At 42.6% G+C, this 23,374-nt stretch overlaps 1 protein-coding gene across 11 annotated transcripts in view; it reads right to left on the reverse strand.

Moving 5' to 3' along the window:
• Nucleotides 1-11,247, reverse strand: part of SLC8A1 (solute carrier family 8 member A1) — a 350,778-nt gene extending 339,531 nt beyond the window's left edge. For 8 of the 11 annotated variants that reach the window (XM_061168619.1, XM_061168609.1, XM_061168618.1 and 5 more), the window contains exon 1: nt 11,118-11,247. The gene's annotated coding sequence lies outside the window, so the exon portion shown is untranslated. Of the gene's footprint in view, nt 1-9,576; nt 9,785-10,256; nt 10,272-11,117 lie in introns of those variants that run through there. The other 3 variants (XM_061168611.1, XM_061168610.1, XM_061168613.1) reach the window with 2 other exon arrangements.
• Between the last annotated feature and the right edge of the window lie 12,127 nt (nt 11,248-23,374).

Raw genomic sequence — 23,374 nt, forward strand, 5'->3', positions numbered from 1 at the left:
GCAGTCCCTCTTCTGGCTTTCTAGTCTGCCTCTTGGGACTGGGGATGTTTAATACAGACTCCAATTTCAAGCTATGTGATAGGAACATGCAGATGCCTTTTTAAAAAAATCTTTTTTAATAAGGAAAATACTGGTTATGTGAGCAGAGGCTGGTGAATTTCATCAGCTTTCTCCCTGAGTCATTAAGCTTTATCTTCGAGTAGACTGCTGTTCCGGGGATAGGACCCTATCAACTCGAAGTTTGTAGGTCTTTTAAATTTTCCTGCATAGTCACAAAGCATAATCCTTTAAAGAATAAGATGCTCTTGAGGAGAACAGAAGCAGGAAGTAAAAAGAAATTAAAAAAAAAAAAAAACTCAAGTTGATAGATGCTCACGTAATGGTGACCCTTCATCAATATTCTAAAGTTCCTGACAATATACAGTGACATGGGTCTAAAACTAGGTGTGTATGTATATACAAAAAATCCATTTTTTAAATGGAAGCAGCTTAAAAAGGAACTAACCAAATTTTTGTTTAGAGAAATAAATTGAGTAGCTTTTTGGGAGGGAAAATATGAACTTTTTACACAAAACCCTGAACACAGTTTATGAAACATATAGTTTCTCTACTAGGTAAGGCATCTAGTGAACATGTCCTTTAAACCAATCCCATACACCTGTATTTGAAGAATTGTTTAAATATTGGCTTATGGCTTATGGTTTTAATGTTGGTAACTATGCCACAACTATTATGTTATTGTCTTTTTGTGATAGGTGAGGATTAGATAGGAGCTTTTGAAAAAGAGAAAAAATTTAGTGGAGAAAGAAGTACTCATCATTTAATCATTTCATTAACAAGTGAAGATAGTAACCTGCCTATTAAGTCCTTGCTTAAGCAAGGACTGTTTTCACCAGTATCAATGACTAATGAGAGAACATGCATTCCTTCCTTCATTCAGCAAACACTGAATGTCTATTATGCATCTGGCAAGGTATGGGGCGCTAGAACCATGAACTAAACAAGACACAATCTCTCTCTTCCCTGAATTTATTATCTAGCTGGGAAGACAGATGATAGATGTTAATTTAAATTGTTACAGAAAGAAGCATTTATTTAAATTGTTCCAGAAAGAAGCATTTATTAATTGATAAATGCTATGAAGGAAATACACAGTCCTACAAGAGTCAGTAATGGAGGACCTGACCTACTAGGGTATTAGGGAAGACTTTGCTGATGAAATAACATCTGAGTCAAAACTTTTTAAAAGACACTCAGCAGGAAGCCAGGCTAAAGGTTGCTGGAGTGCAAGGCCTTAGGTTAACACTTATGCAATTACCCTTCTCTGTAATGGGATTACTCACAGACCTACCTTCTTAGATATGCTGGGTGTTGAGATCATGTTTAGAAAATACTAAAAACAGCTTCTGTAATTTACATGAGAATTTTCCCCTCTGAGGTCATAGTCATACAGTTGAAATTAATTGCATTCTACCACGCTGCTGGGGGCAATATAGTAGATGGAAGGGTCGTTGGTCTAGGGGCCAAAAGAAATGAGTGCTGGTCTTGGCTCTCACTGGCCAGTCATGTGGCCTTGGACAAGTCATTTTCCCTTTCTCAGCCTGATCTGTAAAATTGAGGAATTTGGCTAACAACCCAAAGCTATGATATTCTAACCCCTCACTTTGGCATTCAAGGTCATCATCCATAATATGTTACCTGTCTACCTCCCCAGGTTTACTGTTCCTGGTAGACAACTGAGCTACTAAATAAAAATTACCCAAATATGCACACTGTTTTTCTTTCTCATGTTTTTCTACCCGTCCTCCATGACCCATCTCGAATGTCCAATTCCCCTTCATTAAAATACTTTTAGTGCTAGGAAGGCCCCTAAAAGTCATCTAACGTTGCCCCTTCCCCTTTTTCCCCACATGAAAACTCAGGCCATCATAACTTAAAAGACTTTTTCAAAGCCATGCATCTCAGAAGTGACAGAACCAGGCTCTAAAACAAGGTGTCTGAGTTTCTAGGCCAGATCTCTTCCCACGACACCAACCCCTATTGCTGGGTTTCCTGCAGCCCCCTAAGATGGCCTGTGTATATCTCTTACAATCTGTGTCTCAAGGGAGGCTCAAGAGGGAGGGGATATGGGAACATGTGTATGCATATGGCTGATTCGCTTTGTTGTGCAACAAAAACTAACATGGTATTGTGAAGCACTTATACTCCAATAAAGATCTATTAAAAAAAAAAAAAGAGTTGGCAAACTATGGCCAACAGGTCATATTTAGCCCACCACCTGTTTTTATAATGCCTATTTAATTTTGTTTTACATTTTGAAATGATTGAAAAAAATTTAAAAAAGCAATATTTCATGATGTGAAAATTATATGATGTTCAAATTTCAGTGTAAGTAAACAATGTCTTACAGAACACAGCAGGTTCACGCATTTAAGTATCGTCAATGGCTTTCATGCTACAACAGCAGTGTTGAGTAGCTGTGACAGGCTCTGTGGTCCACAAAGCCAAAAATATTTACTATGTAGCCTTCAAAAAACAGCTTTGTGACCTTTGGTGTAGTCATTATGTATGCCCTTATCTTCGAGCTCTCCATGGCGACCTTCGCAATTAGCACGTGCACATAAAGGCGCACAGGTAGAAACAGTGCTCTCTCACTGGTCATCTCTCAAGTAGTAAGGACCAATCCTCACTGAGCACTCATATGCCAGAAGCAGTTCCAAATGCTTTACAAGTATTAATGCATTATTCCTCACAAAAACCCCATAAGGCTCTTTACTACTATTACTCCCATTTCACAGATGAAGAAAATGAGGCACAGAAAAGTTAAGGATCTTGCACAATGTTAAATATGCCATTTGTTGAATTCAAACAAATATTAAAACCAACATGATATGCCTGTTGACCTCAGAGAACTTTGGTCTGAGTACCATAGGGCACTTCACTGCATTTGTCAATATCCTCGATATAGAAGCAAAGTCATAGTTTTCTTTCCACCTGAGGAAATCATTGCTAGACATCCACGGACTCCTGAGGCCAGAAAACACAGGCACATTTCTAGAGGGCTTCTATATTATCAAAGAAAAAAGGGAGATGTAACTTTGGTGAAATGACTTCAGAGTCATAGATCTAGATTCAATTATGTCCCATTTCACTCTTATTGAGTCATTTAATTTCACATGGCCTCCATTTGCTTATTTGTTGATAAAAAAACTAGATGATCTCTGATGTGTCTTCCAGTGCTAGCTATGGGTCTAAGCAGCACGAGCACTGATAAGGAGAAGTTCTGAAAAAGGGCCAGGGGCAGCTGCATGGCCAGGAGAAGAGAGTGAGGAGTTAAGGGGGGCGGGGGGGGGAAGAGTCACCAACTGTGCCCAACATCAACTCACAAATTTCAGCTCCAGGGGGCTCACATCCCCCACCATTTGAAAGGCAGATGGTTTTGGAAGAGTGACGACCTGCACCTTCTAAGGGACATGTGACAGATGACTGAGCCCCTCCCCAAGCTCTATCCTTTTGCCCCTGGCTGATGCCACACACTTTGGGGGCACTACCATGGTGCAGAGAGGAAGTGGAGGTTGGCGTGTAGAGTAAGCAGACCGATTCTCTAAACATGCTGAAACCGGGTGCTATACATTGAACAGAGCAGGGCCACAGGGAGCTCTGGGTCCTGTGCGTTAAGGGGAAGCAGAAGTGAGGAACTGGAGAAGCTCAAGGGAGAAAGCATCAGAGCCATTCGGTGTTCAAGAAAGAAAGAAAAACCACCTGTGATGGCCCAGAAAATATAACCGTCAAATATAAGGTCTGTTCCTTGCTTCACCCCTCAGACTGATACAGCTTCTCTCCTCCAAGGCATGCTGGAAATTCATCATCAATTTTGGGTTCCCGTGTAAAATACATGTGAGCAATGATTTATGCTAGCATCTGTTCCAGATCCACAGTTCCCATGGCATGGTCCTAACTGAGACATGCAGCTAGCTTGAAGTCTGGAAATGGTCCTAACCTTGCTCCGGGGTGGTCCTTGTCATAAATTAGCTGGGGCTGGTTTACATGTTTTAAAAATAGCAAGGCTTTATTTATTTGCAAAGTCCTTTCACTCTTTGAGAACCAACTAAAATGCCTCCTCCTCCTCCATGAAGCCTCTTCCAGTGTTCTCTCCTTCCTCTCAACTCTAAAGCACTGGGCTCATTGGACAGCTTCAGCCATCTACCTCACTCAGCCCAGTGTTTAGGTGCTCTAGACGGTACATCCCTAAGAACAGGGAACACAGCGCAGAGAGCATGTTTTGCACATGGCTTTGAAACAGCCTCAAAAACGGGTACCATCACCTATTCACTCCTGGACAAGTTATTTAACTGAGCCATAATCTTCATCTTCAAGTCAAGATCAGGATGCTTTCTTGCAACGGTGTTAAGTGAGAAAACATGTACAAAGTGCTTAGACTGATGTCTGGAACATAATAGGTGTTCAACAAACATCACATGACTCCTCTTCAGCATCTGCCTTCTCTGAAAAGCCCAGCGCAGTGCCTTGCATACACTGAGTGCTCAATAAATATAACAGTTGGGTTGAAGAAAATTGCTGAATCACTCTCTTGTCTGTTTGACTTCATTTCACATTAGATTCAACCAGGAAATTATTAAATTATTCTGACTTCACATGCAATGACATCTACAGAGTGATGACTTTTTCTGTCTTTTCTAAAAAATTAAGATGGACTCTAATATTTACATTCATGTTTCTATGTCTATTACATATGCAAAAAAACATTTGTCTGAACGAGTATCACACTAGTGTTCTAGGTTACTGGTATGAATATTCCAAAATGATACAGTAGAAGCCATTCAAGACTTTAAGCATATGATTTCACACTACGGGACATATTTCACCCATTTCTCAGAAGAGTAAATTTTCAAGAAAGATCAAATTTTTGTTACCTTTGCTGACCCAGAAGTAAAATTTCAGGGTGACAGTTTATCTTTGCCTCTGTCTGGCTACTCTCTACCCCACCCCCACCCCACTTCAGCAGCCCGGTTCCCGGGTACTTCCCCATCAGAATGGCCCTCTGGGGGCACTAACTGCACAGCAACCCATTTCAAACTTCTTTCACTTCCTCTGCATCATCCTGTGTTCCAGCCCTCAGGACTTTTCTGCCAGCTGATCTGATAAACCAATCCAAGTTAGTAAATGAACAGATGCGAATGGTTTGTGAGAATGAATGGTAGCTCTTTCCTAGGTAATCTCATTGCATTCTATTAGGGATCTACTAGATAGAATTACTTTATTCAAATGAATGTCTCTAATAGTGAGAATTTCTGATCCTACATTGGTGGAAGGATAAATGCTTTGAATCTAGGGATGTTTTGTGCTTCTCAAATCACTTTCTAGACAGCTGCCTATAACATACTTGCCCCTGATCACAAACACACTTCCATCACTTCAGCTGCTTTCCATCACTTCAGGACTTTTCTCCTTCCCTACATTCTCCTCCTCCTCCTGAAATTGGCTAGAAAGTTTCAGGTACAGAGAAAATGGGATTCTCGTGAACCTTGGTCTATCCTGTTACTTAGTATATACTCTTGGCTGCGCCGATCAAAGGACAATCACAAATGTAGACATAAAACACTTAGGGTTCAAAACATAGTTGACAACAAAGAGAGCCTACAACAAACACTTGAGGCCTCAAGGGCTGCGAGCAACTGTCTTCCAAGTTGAGTCAACACGCTAGAAAAAGACGCCTAGTCTCATTTGTATTCTCAACTTGCTTGTGAGGAAATCATGCCAGTAAGAGTAGTTTACCCTAGGAGTCCCCAGTTCAGAAAATGAGCTGCTTGATTTACAAACCCTATTGAGAACCTAATCATTGATTAGTTGTTTTCAAAATATGTGTTGTATATCTTTTGCGAAGTGTGTGTGGTGTGTGTGCGTGTGTGCGCGCACGCGTACGCATGTGCCCTTTGGCCTGCATGGGCCTGTGTGTGTGTGTGTGCGTGCGTGCGTGTGAGAGGCTGAGGAGGGAGAGAGGGAGGCAGGAAGAGAGAGAAAGAGAGAGAGGACAGATGCAGACACATTCACGCACAGGTATCTTTTGGAAGAGAAAAAAAGAAAACTGAAAATAATCCCACTGCACTTAATGAGGCCCCACCGGACTAGTCCTGAGTCTAAATCAGAATCTCAGAGGCAAGACTCTGAAAGCTCACTTTCCCAGAACCCAGTCAGTCCATCTCAGTGGGTCAGAGAACACCTGACATTTACTTCCACTAAATCTCAAGGACATCTCCAGGGGATAGACCTCCCTTTGTTCAGAGAGAAAATTGGAAGCAGCAAGTTCAGCAACCTACTGCCTTCGTTAGCACCAATTACCACTGAAAATTAGAACCTAAGTGCTATATAGGCAGCTGAGGGAATGGATTCTGAAATCTAGGGAAAGTCAGGGAGAGCATCTGCCACAAGAGGGAGCAGGAGAATTTGATCAGATGGGAGACTGTTTGGTAGAGGTTATGGTGAGAGGTCTGACCATGAGGTATGGATGATATTGGAAAACGTTTTGACAAGACATTTATCCCTTAGAGGAAAAAAAAAAAAAAAAAAAAAGAGGATGGAAGGATCTGGAAGAAGTGAGATCTCAGCACCCTGATTCCTAAGTTGTTAGCAAATGTAAAGCAACAATTTAATTTTTAGAGAAAAGCAACATACATACATACAGCAAAAATATCAAGCATGCAAGATATGTGCTCTACCATCCTCTTTTAATTGTGTATTTCTTTTTCCAGATTTAATTTCTATTTCAATTTAGATCTTGTTTATTTCCATGCTGATGGGGCAGACTGCTTGCTTCTTACCTACATGCTTTTCTTCCTCTACCTGAAGTCATCATGGAGAAAGGGCCTCTGTTACTGAATTGCAACATGAAAATCAGATGGTACAGTCCTAAAATGCACTTACTTTGAGAAAAACCCATCCATGAGCTAAATGCGTGCTTTGTACTTGCTTTAAAGGGGGAATGCAACTTCGTTGGATCTCACCATTTATTTTGTCAAAGAAACAGATTAAGTACGTACAGGGAAGGAACTATGCGTTTACTTTGCAAGATAAATAAAAGTCTATTTTTGTCTGATAAAAAACGTGTTAAATATAGCTTGCTAACAAAATGCTGAAGCTCTCTTGGAATATTTTACTTTCAAAACATAGTAAGTTTGAAAGAGCAATTAATGTAATTCCTGCAAATAGTCCTGTAGGTGTTACTGACTATACACTTCACCTTCTTTTTGCAATTTCACCTTCCTTTTGTAATTTCATTTGGAGTTAAAGCACTGCTAGGGCTATGCATTTTTCTTTCCCTTCATGGTCAACAAAAGGGTTATCTAGTACTTAATCCAAAAGGATACAGTAGAAACCATTAAATAGTAATGATAAAGTAAATAGAAAGATAGACAGTAGGTAGGTAGGTAGACAGATACACAGATAGATAGATATAAAGCACAGCCTTCATATTCTTTTAATTTGTTATACTCCTCTTCCAGCCCTGCTAAGCTTTTAAGACAGAGTAAAGGAAGTCTGATTGTCATGGACACTTATATTCTTTGCTGTTCCTGCACAGCTCAATAGTGAATAACAGTTTACCTCTGTCCAGTTTTTTTTTTTCTTTTTCCCTAGGAATTAATCATGCCGTATTTAATAAAAGAGCCAGTTTAGGGGACAAAAATTAAGGCTCCTTTTTTAGTAGGTGGGAGAAATCATAGCTAAAGAGCCCTCAGATCCAAATGGAAGCCTTCAAGAAAGCAGAGTCCCTAAAATGAAAACCATTTAAGACAACACATACAGCTTCTGATGAAATAAGTGGATCTTTCCCCACCTTCTCACTCTCAAGGCCCCAAAGATGGAGCGAGCTAGCTCTCTCTTCCTTCCTCCTTTTTTTCACGCGAGACTAACCTCACAATCAAGCAAGTTTAGCAAACCCATAAATTCAAGTAACACACGACTTGAAAGAGGAGCCTCAAAGCAGTCATTCCTATTCCTATTCCGGCTTTGTTTTCTTTTCTGAAATGAATGAAACATCTAAATACATTTTCCTCCCTCTTTTCCTGACTTGCTGCACAAGTAGCTCTGAGAAAGAGAAAACGTGTGAGTGAGTGAGTGTGTGTGTGTGTGTGTGTGTGTATGTTGGGGAGTGTGGGTGGGAGCTATGCTTTCAGAATCCCCTCCTGGTTGCTCCCCATTTCCCTTAGGAAATCTTCACACAGATGCTAGACTGTGGATGTTCAGTTGCTCCTATTTGGAGAGACCCAAGCTATGCCTTTAACCAGATCTGATCAGACTCTCCACCTACTCTACTAGCTCCTCCATGATGGGGATGCCTGTACTGTCTTTACATCCGTCATTTTTAAAAAGCTTCTTCCACTTCACCTCCTACTGATATTTTTTTTTTCTTTTTTTAGTCTTTACACCTCCAGCAGGACAAAGTTTGTATTGTTATATTCACAACCACTAGTGGCTGACTAGCAGTAGACAGCGCCAGCAAGGGAGCCAGGCAAAGAGGGGTTAAACAAATACCTAGTGCAAAGCAGGACTTTCTTTCCAGCGGCTGCGGACACCACGCACATTGCTTTCTTCACAAAATTCTTTGTTAAATTTGATCACTCTGCTCCCAACCCAACCATTGCCACTTTGTCTGGAGAGGGAAATACGAATTGCCAGCCCAAGCCATTCATCAGTCAACAGAATCCATAAGGGAAGGGGGATTTGAAAAACCAAGGAGGCACACATACTATATTTTCAAAAGCATCGCCTGGGTGGATTTGGTTTCTGTAGCCTACTGTCCACCCATAAGACCTCCCTCTTCTTCATTAAGGAGGAGCCAAGAAGGATATCCTCACGTCTCAGAACACAGACCATTTCCCCAAGAGCCAGCGAAGCTCCAGAGGCAGATAATGCAGCGGCAAAGTTCCCTTCGAATCTCCTGGGGAAAGATGCCTCTGCGCGCAGGATCCCCAACGCACTCGGGCTGGGTGCCCAGAGACTGGGACCCTGCAGCCCACTCTCCCGCCGCATCTCTCCCTTGCCTGTCCCCCCGCCCCGACCACACCTCCCTCCTCTCCGCAGTCGATGCTGAAGGAGCACCCAGGGCTGGCCGGAAAAGAGGAGACTCGCGAGTGTGGCCTTGGGGAAGACCCCAGGGATTACCGGGAGGAGGGGTGACCGCGGAGCAGAGCCCAGTGGGTGGGGACGCCTGGATCCCCAGCAGCGCTGCATTCCGGGTGGACTTCGCTCTTCGCGCCCTGAATCCTTAAGCCCAGCGCGGTGCAGGGTGCAGCATCTCTCCTCAGCAGCCCTTTCTTGCTCCGGCAGCCGGCACTGGCAGGCGGGCACCCTCAACGCCCAGACGCACCAGCCAGAGCAATTTCACTCCCCGAGAAGCGCGGACACCCCCAGAAAATGGGTGGGGACACACACACATACACACACAATTTAGGAGCTGGTCCTTTGCCAAAGCGGAGGGAAGTGTAGCCTTCTGAACAAATGGAAAACAGTTGGCGGTATCTGACCGAATCCTTTCTGCTGCCCTTCCGAAGATCCTACCTGGTTTGGGGGAGTGCGGCTGGATCCTTCCCCCGTTCCTCCACGCTAGTAGGAAAGACGGCGCACTCCCTCCTTTTAAATAGCTCCCGAGCTGGGAAAGGTCGCTCCCATCTTCGGGGGGAAGCACAAAGCGGGCGGCGGCGGGCAAGCTCCCGTGCAGCGCCGGCGCGAGCAGGAGCGTCGGCGGCGGCAGGCAGCCGGTGCGCGCGGGCGGGAGGCAGCGCGGAGGCCGGGAGGCTGGGAGGGCCGGGGCCCGGGCGGCGCGCGCGCTCCGCTCCCCTCCCTCCCTTCCTCCCGCGCACACTCGCCCGCCCGCCCGCCGCCCGCAGCCTCGCACTCGCTCTCACGCGCGCTCCGCCCCGCCGCCGCCGCCGGCGCCCCGGCCTCCCGCGCGCCCCCACCCCGGCGGCCTCGGCCACCGCGGGCGAGCGGAGCCGGCGCGTTTCTGGAGCTCCGGGCGGGTGGGGAGCAATTCCAGCCTCCCAGCCGCGGCCGCGGAGGTTTTTCGACGTCCTCCCGGCTCTCGGCCCCGCAGTGCGTCCCGGCCGCACGCTAGCGCTTTCCCCGGCGCCCAGCCCATGGAGTACACGCGCAGACCGACGCTGCAACTTTTCTTTGCCACCTTCCTCCCCTCACCCACAGACAGAACCGCCACCCCGGCTCGCCCACCCGTTTCTCACCTCTGAAATTGTTCAGCCAGATATATCTTTCTTCCTCCACTTTCTATCCCCCCGCTAAAGGAAGCTTTCTTTTAGCAGAGGGATCCGGGGATGTATCAATGATTTTCTCTGAAATCCTCACTCCGTGTTTTTCCTACTTATCAGACCTGCACAGCAATACGCTGGCTAGGAGCTGCTGACACAAGCAGATAAGGATTGCAGTGGGGGGGTGGGGGGGTGGGGGCGAGGGGGGGTTGGGGGGGTTGTTAATTCCCCAGCCAAGAACTCCAAAAGATTCTCCCTTTTGGTATTTCCCTCAAAGATTGCAGCTCACTTGGGAATAAAGACCAAGAGGCTGCTTAATGTGAAAGCCCTGCAGCTTTTAAAACTACAGAGAAGAGTAAAAGCTGAGCATTAAGGTTAAGTTGGGAAAGATCTAATGCAGCAATCGACGAACCATTCATTGCCCTTTCCAAGAGAAGCATTATCATTGCCAATACATCACTTCGCCATAATTAATAAAAGAGCATTGCACCAGGCCCTTGCTCTCTTGACAGCTCATTCATCCTTACAAATCCTTAATGACTTGGCAGGATGAAAGGCTAGACCCGCTGTGGAGTTCACAGACCTGACTGCACATCAGACACACCTGGGAAGCTAGTTAAAAATGCAGATTGTAGCGTCCTATCTTGAGACTCTGATGTAGCTCTCAAGGTGGACTCCAAGTTTGTATTTTTAAAGCACGAGTTGATGTTCGCCCCTGGTGTGGTTTGCTAAAGTGTGGGGCATCAGGGGCAGCTATGTGGAGGGTGAGAGTGGGAGGGAGACCAAAGTACTAGACACAAAGTTAAGTTTCTTAATAGAGTTTTCCCCCGTACTTACAGCGCAGCTCTGGGCAGCCAGGCCACAGGAAAAGAGAGATTCGGACTCGAGGAATCCCGCTGTTTGACTATGAGGCAAAGAGTAGGGGGATGGGAAAAGTAGCCCTCCTCTGCCTCTTTGCCAGTGGCTCTCAACCTCTGACTGCACCTCAGAATCTCCTGGGGAGCTTTTAAAAATCCCAGCGCTTAGGCCACACCCCAGACAGAGGAGCTTGGAATCTCTGGGGGTGGGACCTGGGCATCAGGAATTATTTTTAAGTTTCCCTGGTTGGTGCCTATGTGTAACCAAGGCTGAGAACCACGTTCTTGGCCAATGCTCCTCAAACATGAATGCATATATGAATCACCTGGAGATTGCAGTTTCTTATGCAGTAGATCTGAAACAGGCCTGTTATCTGCATTTCTAGCAAACTCACAAGTGATGGTGATACTTTCTGAATGAGAACCGCTTTTTAATGAGCAGGGGCTTGGTACATCATCCTAGCGGTTATGGACACTCAGCCTGACGGAGGAAACTCCGAGCTTCTTCTTGTCTTGTATATTCCCAGGAATCATTCTTCCCTAAGAACATTTTCCTTTCCTCTGCAATGAATTAAACTTTCTTGCAAGCCACTCTCCACGCAAACTTTTTGTTACACTGCACTGACTAATGGGTGTGAACAGAATGACATGTGGGGAGACGCAGGTCACCACCTCTCTGTTAGCGTTATGTCCTCAGCCAAAAATTACGTAGGGTCCTGACTTCAAGAGAGTGTGAGAGGCAGACATTTGGCTCACACTCAAGGAAACGGGCTTGGAGAGACAAGTGGCTGCTTTGTAAATGACATTGAGAAAAGCATATAACTAAAGACTCCACCCATAGGAAATAGGACAAAGCTAACTGAAGGGATTGAATGGAAGAGCTAAATGAAAATGTGAGTGGACTACATCTCATTGGAACGGATTTTGTAGAAAGGGTGAGGCCTGTTATTGCTATTATGGACCACTTAGTGAAAGCACAGATTTTCTTGAAAGTGTAAGCATGCTTGTGACATGGAGTGCTAAAAGCCCTGTTCTTAAATGTCTATATTCCAGTGGTGCCCAAAATCCATCTTGTCGGCAGCTGAGAAGGCATTAAGATGACATCTTGGTTCTCTTTATTCCTCTTTTTTTTTTTTTTCCAATTTAGACTGATATTTAGGTTAATTTGGATATTTGAGGAAAACAAACTACATGAAGTAGTTTTCTCTATTACCTAGAACCATTAAAAGGTAGCCTAGTACCTAGGGATTTGGCACCATTTTTGATTTGGCTCAATTTCTGACCCCCTAATTTTTTTTTTCCTTTCATTTCTCATTAAAGACATTTTTATAAGGGTTCCAGGGCCCCGAGGGAAATCAAACCCTTTGCTCCCTCCTAAATGTCATACATGACTGGATTCTTATTACAAGAATTATCAAAGGCTACATCACTGGCACAAAGCTCTAGGTAAGGAAACAGACTGCTACAGGCTCTGACTTTGGAAAGAAAAAATATTGTATGTAGGAAGGTGGTGATTTACATTCCAATGGCAACACTATTTCCTAATTTATTCTTGCATATTGATTGCCATTCTTTCCTTTGGACTTAAGAATCAGTTATGGGCCTCCACTGTTATCTAGCCAAAGCAGTTGGCATGACCATTTTGCAGACTCCACAGGGATATCACTAAGAGTTGATATATTCTAAAGGTGCTTCACATTTTCATGAACTATTTCCCTGGAAACCTTCAGGGGATCTTTTAGCAAACTCATTTTCAAACCAAATGAAAATATTGTGAATTAGGCCAGTCTACAGAAAAATTAGACATGTGATTGGGGGTACCCCAAATTTTACTTTTAATATTTAATATTGTATTAAAACAGTCCACACTTTTTCATCATGGGGAAAACAAGTACTTCGTTGTAATTCCTTTCACTTTTACAGTACTTTGAATTACTTAGGTCAGAGGTACCATCGTTGTTTTGTTTTTTCACTTCTTGGAGCTCCTTCAGTGTGTTAATATGCTCTAGTTTATTCCCACCTCATTTCCTACTCTGCCCATCTTCACCACTCACCTATCTGCTCCTTCATGGGTTCAGTCTGATACTGATTTCTACATAAGAAAAAAGCATTATAGCATCTGCAGCCTGGCCAGCAAGAGAGTGGAGCTTAGCATTAGCTATTTTCCCATACCCAGGAACCTCAGGGGAACTGCTGGACCAGGTTTTGTTTGCTGCTGATTGGATCCTGGGTTTGCTTCAAGGGTGACTGTGGGGATTCTTAGTGACTTCTAAGTGCTACCGTTCCTCCTCCCTGGGGTCTTGTTCCTGAAATTAAATTTTTGCTTCTCTGTTTTGTTTTGACCAGTTGAACCCCATGTAGTCAGTGGCCCTGCTGGTGGGTGGAATCAGCCTTCCCAGTAGACTCAAAGTTATAACCCATCCTTCCTCAGTGCTCCGTCACTGTAAAGTCACCCACTTCCTCTGAATTTGTCACAGTCTTTGGACACCAGAGGTCTTCACTTCTGCATTTCAGGAACTTATAGTCAACAGTTGGGTTTGTGCAAAATCCTGACACTTTCATTTTCCATTTCTGCCCCTTAGAACGTTGAGGACATTAGTTTGTACCCCAAAACCTTATCAATGGTGAGGTTACCAGTCAGTAACTCAATGGCAGAATCATTATCTAGATCAACTAGTGGGTCAGAAAAGAACAGAGACTGGCTAAGGATTAAGGTTTTGGAGTCACACTATCTGGGTTTGAATCTCACCTCTGGTTGTATGACCTTGGGAAGTTTTTTAACCTTTGTGTGTCACAATACCTTTGTCTGGAAAACCTAGATCACAAATCGCCTTCAAGAAATTATGAAAAGTATAAAATGTATATAATGTGCTTGACATAGTTCCTGATCATAGTAATTGCTCAGTTGTTGTTATTATTGGTAAATTTCCATAAAAATGATACCCATAAAGTAAAAAATATTCTATATAATTGGGTTCAACATAATCAGGCCATCTCATTACTAATAACGATTATGCTAAGGTTTTTTTATGCCGAATTCTATACAATGAGTAATCCAGGAAAGTGGATGCCCCTACAGTACAAGAGTACTTTCCCTCTCTGTAATGAAAGAAGCTGCTTGTGCACTTTCTGATTTTGTAAGCACAGAGTGTGGTTACGTGATCAATAAAGGGGGTACCGCATTCTTGCTGGATCACAGTATTTCTTTTCCTAAATGTTCCTCTTTTCCTATGATCCTCTCTCTATTATAACCTGAGGGTTTAATTTCCAGTAGAGCCATTTTAAACAAATACCACTCCGAGGAAGATTTTGTTTGTCACATTAGTTTTCTTAACAGGGGACCTTATCTAGAGGACAGAAACTTTTTTACTAAGTTTTCACAAACGCAACATTGATTCAAGGACCCCATCAATAGGGATTCAAGACGAAATCCCTGGGGTCCTCTGTACCAGGAAGTTGTTCCCTGCAATCCAGTTCTGAAGCAACGTCCCTGACAGATTGTACTTTAGGTTTTTCAGTAAATCTCTTTTCTTTGGCATTGTCTATGATATATAGCTCTCTCACTGCATCTTCAGTTGCTGGTCACTGATTAGAATCTTCTGAGAACTGCCAGTGTTTTAGTGGTGACCACAGTGCCCGGACAGTCGCCCTTGAAAATGGTCATAACCAAGATACCTAAGGGGAAAATGGACTGAATTTATGGATGTCTTAATCCATGGTTTTAATGCTGTTGACTCTGCTACCACTGGAAATGTCTGGAAGTAATGAAACTATATGCTCTTGTTTCTTTAAAAATTCAGAATCTTACATAGCGTGACCTAAAGAGTCCGTAGCAATTACGAGTAAGAAAAGTTCAGAAACTACATACTATTTTCCCTTTCTTTTAAAATGTTATCCTGTCACACAAAAGTCTTAGCCATCTTTGGATTTGTTTAAGAATTTCTGAGTGGAGACCAAAATAAATGTTAGTTGTGTAGATATTAAAATTATTTATTAAAATTGTTTGACATCTGCAACCTAAATTTTAGATAAGAAATCCTTATGGGCTAAGGAGGGAATTATGATTACCCTCATTTTACAAGTTGAGAAAGTACAAAGAGATTTGCCCAATACTGGCTGCACATAAGTATCAGTTGTGTTGTTTCAAAATAATACTGAAGCCCAGGTCCACTCTTGGAGATTTTGTTCCCACTGGTCTGAAGTGGAGTATGGGTACTGGCATTTTTTTAAGTTCCCTGGTTGGTTCTAGGTTCAGCCAGAGCCGAGAACCATGGGCCTAGGATCAAATAGCTAATTAGTGGTAAAGACAAGTGAAAGAAGTCACCTTACATCTGCCATAATGCTATTTCTATTCTGCTGCTGCATCGAACATTGGTATTTAACAGAATATAAAAATGGGGACGCTTCTTGGAAATTTAAGGGAACTTAGAAATGTTTAAGGGCCTTTTTTGAGTCTCTAAGAGACACACGTGGGTACTGTAATTGACCTGACAAAGATAGATGAGCAGATTGGAACAGATGATCAAGAAAGCCAAGTCCAAGACTGCAGGGCCTCTGTTTCTCTTTTTGAACTGTCAGACCCCAGCATCTAGAGCAGTTTTTGGTTCATAGTAGATGAATTAATAAAACACATACTGTCCCCTATAGGGGGACTGGCCTATGTGGACAAAAGATGCGCTTGAGTTATAGGGTATACACTTTGGCCCCTGTCCAGTGCAAATTGCAACTTAATAGCTATCATCTCCTAGCTGCAATGCAGGCTGTAGTCAGCAACTGACATGGTCACCATATCCACACCCACAGTCCTGCCTGGCCACCTGCTCTGTGATGACAGACAGATTGTCTGTGACATTGCAGGAGACCAGACTACAAGAGATGGCAATCTGACCGAGCCTCAGGCTTGCTCCAGTAAGCTGACCCCTTGTCAGTTATCTCAGCAATTAATTACTTATAAGCTCTTGTTTGACCCAGTTTGTAAGCATGTCAGAGAATCTCTTATTTCCTGTTATCTTTAGGCATGTATTGTGTAGATATTGACTTATATTTTCTTTTTTTCTTTTTCAAAAATCAGGGAATCAGTGAAGTTGCTGAGAGGTTCAAAATCAGTCATTAAGCAACTCTAATTAAAAGCAAAAAGCTGGGGAGAGCAGAGACAAAACACAGTTGAAAAGAGTCATATTAATTCATTTTTTTGGTTCATTCCTTCATGGATTCATTCAAAAAATATTTATGAGGATCTACTCTGGGCCAGGCACTGTCCCAGATACTTAAGATACAATAGTGAAAACATCAGTAAAAGTTCCCACCCTCCTAGGACTTACATTCCATTAGAAAAGCAGGCAGTAAGCAAAATAAACAAATTAACCCATAGGGTTATCAGATGGAGACACTGCCATGAAAGAAATGAAGCAGGGAAAGCAAGATAGAGACCGCGTGGGGGAAAGCACTAGTTTAGGTGGTCAGTTTTGCAGAGATCTGAGTTAAGATTGCTAATTAACAATACAATCCCTTTTTTGAGAGTCCCAGACTGATGAAATGATAGAGCACAGTGCTTTGTTTGATCATTTGTTCCTGCCCTGAGTTGAGGTTCCTTTAGGAATTCCCACCTCAGAGCCCCCAGACTTTGTCAGGGCTAGCTGCAGAGACCTAGTCACACAGCTTGCACCTCTGCAGTCACGAGCATGTATATGTGATATAGACCCAAGAGTTGTTCCAAAAGGCAAGACTGCTCCCAGAAGCTGCACATACAACGGTTGCATTCCTTCCAAGGCAGAGTTGCTTCAAGAATTCTGAGTTCCCCTTTGGTTTAATTTAAAGAATAGCATATAATGACTGCATCTGGATGGCAAACATTACACAAGTGAGATCTCATGGGTAAACCTCTTGCCACAAAATTAACAGATCTGGTGAGGAGGGAGGGAAATCACTTATGTGTAACTTAATGATGGTTCCGGTGCTTCTTTCCATGAGTTTGTCACATCTCCTTTTTCCTTCTTCCTACATTCTTATCTGACATTACACAATACACATAGCATGCACACACACACCACTCATACACACACTCTTACACAAACACACACTCACATCCATGAATCTTAACTGTGGCCAAGTATCTCATCATTGGAAAAATCACCATTTGCAAATTTGCAAATAACACACGGAAATAATAGCCAACCTCTCATTTTTTCTACTTTTATTTAGCATGAATGGTCTTTTATCTGCCAGATCTTATATACTTGGTTTCAAGTCTACTTAAAAACTCACAGGCTAAAGCAGATTATGACCCATGCATTGCTCTCTTTTGAGATGAACAATGATAGATATGAAGCCTAAAAATGATACTTGAAACAGGCATTTTTTGTCTTCCTGTTTCTTTTGTCAAAAAAAAATTTCTAAATGTACATATTGCTCAAAGAAAGGCAGATTTTAGACGGAAAATTATTCAACACAGCAAATGCCTACCTAACTCATACTAAATGATCAATAAGTATGTCTTGAATAAATGATGCAAATTCGTGGAACATGCCTTATTATAGGGCAGTCATTTAAAGAAAATTTCATAGCAGATTTACTGGCTGAATTTTTAAATAATTCAGGCAAAATTTAGCAAGTGACTACTCCATTCACTGCCATGAACCAAGTCCTGCGGTGACTAAAAATGGCTTAGACACCACCCATGACCTCTAGGAATCTAGTAGCTAGAATTCAACTCTGGAGATTTTTGAGCACGCAAGCCCTATAGCCAGACACGCGCTTTATGAAGGGGCATCTTGAGTGTATGACATGTAAGAGTGAGCGTGGTCAGGAATAAAGAGACCAGCAAGGAGTTGGTCACAGTCACCCCACAGAAGGCCAGGTGAGAGGACTCTATGAACAACGACTGGAGAAGAAAGGGAAGAAAATAGTAATTTTTGCTTTGGCTCAATTCTTGGCAGAGTCTTTTTTTTTTTTCAGGTATGATCTCAATTTTGTTTCACTGATGTCTTAAATATTAATACACTGCACACGGGGACAAAAAAGCTCAGAAAGGCATATATCAAAATGTTAACAATAATTATCACTAGGTACTGTGCTTCCAGGAGAATTTTATTTCCTTCGTGTGACTGTGTGCTTTTGTGTGCTTCCCAATTTCCCAATTTGTAATTGAAAGCAAAAGTATGCCAACTGGACAAATGAAAAAGGAGAGAAAAGGACACTCATGTCTGTGGCTGATCCTAACGTGAGAATGCCCACAAGTCTATTTCCAAATGACATAGTAAATATAATCCTCCTTGAGAATCAAATTATAAAAGGCAGGCTAGCATTTGGGAAAATAAAGACCAACTCAGAAGACAGAGCAGCGGGGTGTTCCCTGCAGAATTAGAATAGAGGTAGATCCTCATTTCAGACGATTCCCGAGTCCAGAGTGGGTTCACCACATCAGTGTGTGCCCAGCAGAAAGGAAAAGACCGGGGGAGTCTCACACACCACTCAAGAGGCCCATCAGAAAGGACAGGCTCAGAAAGGAAAGACTCTTGAATCAAGCAGCACTCTCCCTGGCACTCAGGGCTCCCCACCCCCATATCTCTCTTAAGCTGAATTCTCACCCACCCAGCCCAGTATTTAAAAAAAAAAAATACACTGGGTTTTCATTTTCAGAGGATTCATCATGGATGGTTTCCATTGGAACACATCTGACTTCTATAAGGCTATGAGTCTTCCGGGAAGAAACACTCCTTAAAAAGTCGCCTGCTCAAGTGGGTTGGGGGCAGGGTAGCCTTCTCCAGCAGGCAGGGGGAACATTTCATCTCTGAGAAGCCGCACGGGGATGAGAAAGAGCAGAGGACCCTTAGTTGGTTTTAGTATTGTGTTTAAGTTCTCTACAGACTATGCACCCCCTTATGCTTTGCACCTTAAATTGACTCTTCCCACTGCCTAGTCCCCTGGATGTGTGGCTGCTTTTTAAAATAGGTTGTAGAGGGCTTCCCTGGTGGCGCAGTGGTTGGGAGTCCGCCTGCCAATGCAGGGCACACGGGTTCGAGCCCTGGTCCGGGAAGATTCCACATGCCGCGGAGCAACTGAGCCCGTGCGCCACGGCTGCTGAGCCTGCGCTCTGGAGCCCGCGAGCCGCAACTACTGAAGCCCACGTGCCACAACTACGGAAGCCTGCGCGCCTAGAGCCCGTGCTCCGCAACAAGAGAGGTCACCGCAATGAGAGGCCCGCGCACCGCAGCCAAGAGTAGCCCCCGCCCAACGCAACTAGAGGGGGCCCGCGTGCAGCAACGAAGACCCAAGGAAGCCAGAAATGAATAAATAAAATAAATAAATTTATGAAAAAAAAAATAGGTTGTAGAAAGCCGAGAATATCTGGTCGTCTTTCTAAGACACATAGAGCTGAACTGTAACCGGGGAGCAGGTGAAAAGATTCTCTCTCCTACATGTACCCCACCCTCCTCTCCACGAGAAAATCTCCAGACATTTAAATCCACGGTGTGGGAAAGCCAAAGGGAGCCAATTCTGATGAAGTAGGGAGTTTATAAAGAGCCTCTTGCTTCTCCTAACTACAGCTGCTTTTAATATTATTTTAGAAATATACAGAATCAGTGAAGGGAATCAGAATGGAATCGTTACATTTAATCAATTTTTTGTCTTTTTGATTTTATATATATATTCTAAAGAACATTGTTTTGCTCAAAGCAGTCTTATTTGTTGGCTAACAAATATCAATAGAAAGATAAAATCATTGGTTTGATTTTTCGTATGTATTTCTGATATCTCTTGTGACACACCCTTGATCTGACACAAACTAGAAAATTGTACATTTGTCATTATGAGAAATCTAGTGTTAATTTAACACTAACACTACTTATTGTAAGATTTAGTTTTTAAATGGAAAGCATACGCTAGGCTTTTTGATCTTTATCTCCTTGTTTTAAGGTGAAATGTTTTTATTTTGTTTAAAAAAATTTAAAACATTTAATTATTAATTAAAATTAAATAATTTTAAATCAATTTATTTAAATAAATCAAATAAAATGTTATTTATATGTAAATAGTAATGTTAGAAAAATGCCTAATGAATTTCCTGACAAGTTTGGAACCTTCTTTCCTTCTCCTGTGAGAGACAGTGTCTTATGATCAGTCAGAGCAGATATGAACTTGAATTTTATGGAAGTGGGCTTGAGTTTTTGTACTTACCTGTTAACTATACAATCATAGATAAAAGTTCTTTATTCATTCACTCACTTATTTGAGTATTTTAAAGTTCCTATTAAGCGGGGTACTGAATTAGACATAAACGGGTCATCAGTGCACACATGAACAAATGGGGCTTTCATCTTGGGGGAATAAAAGAGATCTTTACAAAATTACACGATTTTCTAACAGGGAGCTGACCTTTTTTTTTTAGGAGAGTCTGTTCAGCTCTAAAATATGGCTAGGAGCTGGCTAGGAGCAGAGGAGGGTAAATTCAGTTTAGTCCTGGACAGAAGAAGCTTCAGGTGCAAAGGCCCTGTGGTGAGAAGGGGCAGTCTAGGTACTATAAGTAGGTCAGAGGGTGTAAAGCCCAGAAAGTGAGGAAGAGAGGGGTGTTAGCAGGGGCTAGAGGGTAGGCAGGGCCATGCAGTGCTGTAGGGTTTGGTATTTGGTCTCACTCTTAAGATCAAGATAACTCAGCTGTGCATTCTGAGGACTTGCCTTAGTTTCTTACGGAACAATTAGCCTTGCAATTACTAACTTCTCCTCACTTTCCTACTCTCCTTGCTCACACATGGTTTACCAGAATTCCTTCCACGTTTGGTATTAAGGGAGAGACTTAATTTGTTAGGTCATGTATTCCTGACATGATTTTACTTATCACCATTGTGCCTTATCAGGGTTTTCCTACATGATCATCAATAATCACTACAATGTCCAAAATTCTCTACCAGTTGGCTGTTCAGATTATTCAGTGGAATCCTGATCTTTTTATGCCCACATATCTTCCAGATATGTTCTTCTAAATTACTCTCATGTAGTTATGGATAAGAAGAAATATCAATAGCCAAAGTGAATAAAAATGCACTGGCTCAACTCTGGAAGGAGACAATGCATTTCATAACTTTGAAACACTCCTACATTTTCACCTGTTTATTTGCAGTGAACATTTCTGCATTGTGGTATACAGACAAATTGGTGATTATGCCCAGTAAGCTACCCATTCTGTAATGAGTTGTAAGACGGTATTCAGCTAGTTCCTCCTTTTTGAGGTCAAGAGAGGAGGCTCCCAAAAGAACTGCTTTAAAAATTGTAAAAAAGCAAGACCGGCATCTGATTTCCCAGTCTTAGCCTTCAGTTTACTTCTGAAGCATGTACTCCTTGAGCGGGGGGGAAAGAGCACTGGGGAGAAATGGGATGGAGTGGTCTCAGAAGTGGGACTTTAGTGGGGAAGGGAGATAGGGACAGCAGACCTCCCAAGGACTCAGGACAGGAGATGGATTTTGTGTGAAGCCGTCATTGTGGGGATAGTTGGGGGGGGGGGGAATCAACCTAAAATAACAGTCCTCCAGTCACACAGAAGTTCCTCAAAGTTTGGAGTAAAGGGTTCCACCCCAGGAGGACAGTGGCAGACTCTACCTAAAGATTCTGAGCATGTAACCAACAAGATGGGTCAGCAGCAGGGAGCAACATGAAGGAGTTGCAACCCTACCACAAGAGGTGTTACCTCCGCTCCTGCCTGCCAGATCACAACAAGAGTATAAAGGAAGGAGGGTGAGGAGAAGGTAGACCATACCCCCTTCCTCTTCAAGTCTCTCAAACAGTGGTTCTCAACTAAGGTGTTACTGCTACTTAGGGGAAATTTGGAAATTCATGGGGATGCCTTGTCACAATAATATGGGCATTGCAATGGACATTTATGGGGCTGGACCAAGGATGCAACATTATCTTGCAATGTGTGAGATGGCCCCATACGATGAATATTTGTCCTTCATTCCACATACTTTTCAAATGTTCTACTACATTTGAATACAAATAGGACACTATTATACAAGCCTAGCGCATTACTCAGGTTTTTACATACGAACCAAGTATTTTTTGCACGTTTTAACATACGTTGATTGTTCCAGGAATGTAACTACTGTGTATATTGAGAAAAGATTATACTTTGTTTCATCTGGAATTTAACAAGAGCTAGTCACCATTTTGGAAAATCACTTCACTGATGCCAGTTACTTGATAATCTGCCTTTGTAGCTGTTGCCCTTAGGAGAGGGGGGCGCTACTTAATGGGACAGGCATCTGCTGTTCCATTGTATCTTCTAGGGTGAGAACTGAGTTTCATAAATTGAACAACTTATTGATTTATTAGAAAAGATTGGCAGATATTAGAATTATAGCACGCAGAACTTGAAAAAAAATTATTCAGGAAATAGGTTATACTATCAATTTTATTTCAGTATGTTGGAAAAGTTGCTACAATGTATTTTTATAAAAGGGGAAAGATGGGTCTGAAAGAATTGATAACCTCTCCAAGTTTGTTACTCTCTAAGACTTACAAATGCAGCCGGCTGTGTCAAGGGCAAGAGTTGGGAGAGAAATTTAAATCAATTATGATTATCAGATTGAAATTTAAAAATGAAAGGGAATGAGTCAATTACAAGAGGCTCTTTCAATAACTAAAATTGAAAATTTGCTGGACTGATAGGCACTTCAGGAAGCCACTGTAGGGAAGAGCTTCCCCAGAGCCCCACTGGAGGCTCTCCTTGGAAAATGACTCAAGGGTCTTTTCTGCAGCTATTATATCCAATTGGATGGTCGTCTACCTGCCACATAATTGAAGAGTGGAAAGAATATGTAGTTCCAGTTCTGCTACTAACTAGTTGCTGGTAAACTCACTACCACTGTAACCGAGCAGGACCCTATGAGGCCTTCCCAGAATAGACACCCACCGCCACGTCCTTTACCTGCCTTTTGTCTGTAAGAAAACCTTAGTCAAAGAATAAGTTTAATCAGAGAAGTGAGAAAATACAGAAAGAAAGGAAAACAGTCAAGTAAGACAAAATAAAAATACTTTAACCATTAAAGTCAAGGACCTCTAGTTCTTCCTCAAGGGCTCTAGATACTACTCTGAGCCACGTCCTTTAAGCTGTTTTGCAGATACTGAAACCCTCACCAGGTGGAAGAAGTTAACTGGATGCTGCCCACGAGCATGGTCACCCCGGACCTGTTGGAATCAGAAGGTTGATGAGGCTGACTCCCACTTACCTCACCACCAACCAAT

This window comes from Eubalaena glacialis, chromosome 14 (assembly GCF_028564815.1).
Source record: "Eubalaena glacialis isolate mEubGla1 chromosome 14, mEubGla1.1.hap2.+ XY, whole genome shotgun sequence".
In the NCBI taxonomy this organism is placed as follows: domain Eukaryota; kingdom Metazoa; phylum Chordata; class Mammalia; order Artiodactyla; family Balaenidae; genus Eubalaena; species Eubalaena glacialis.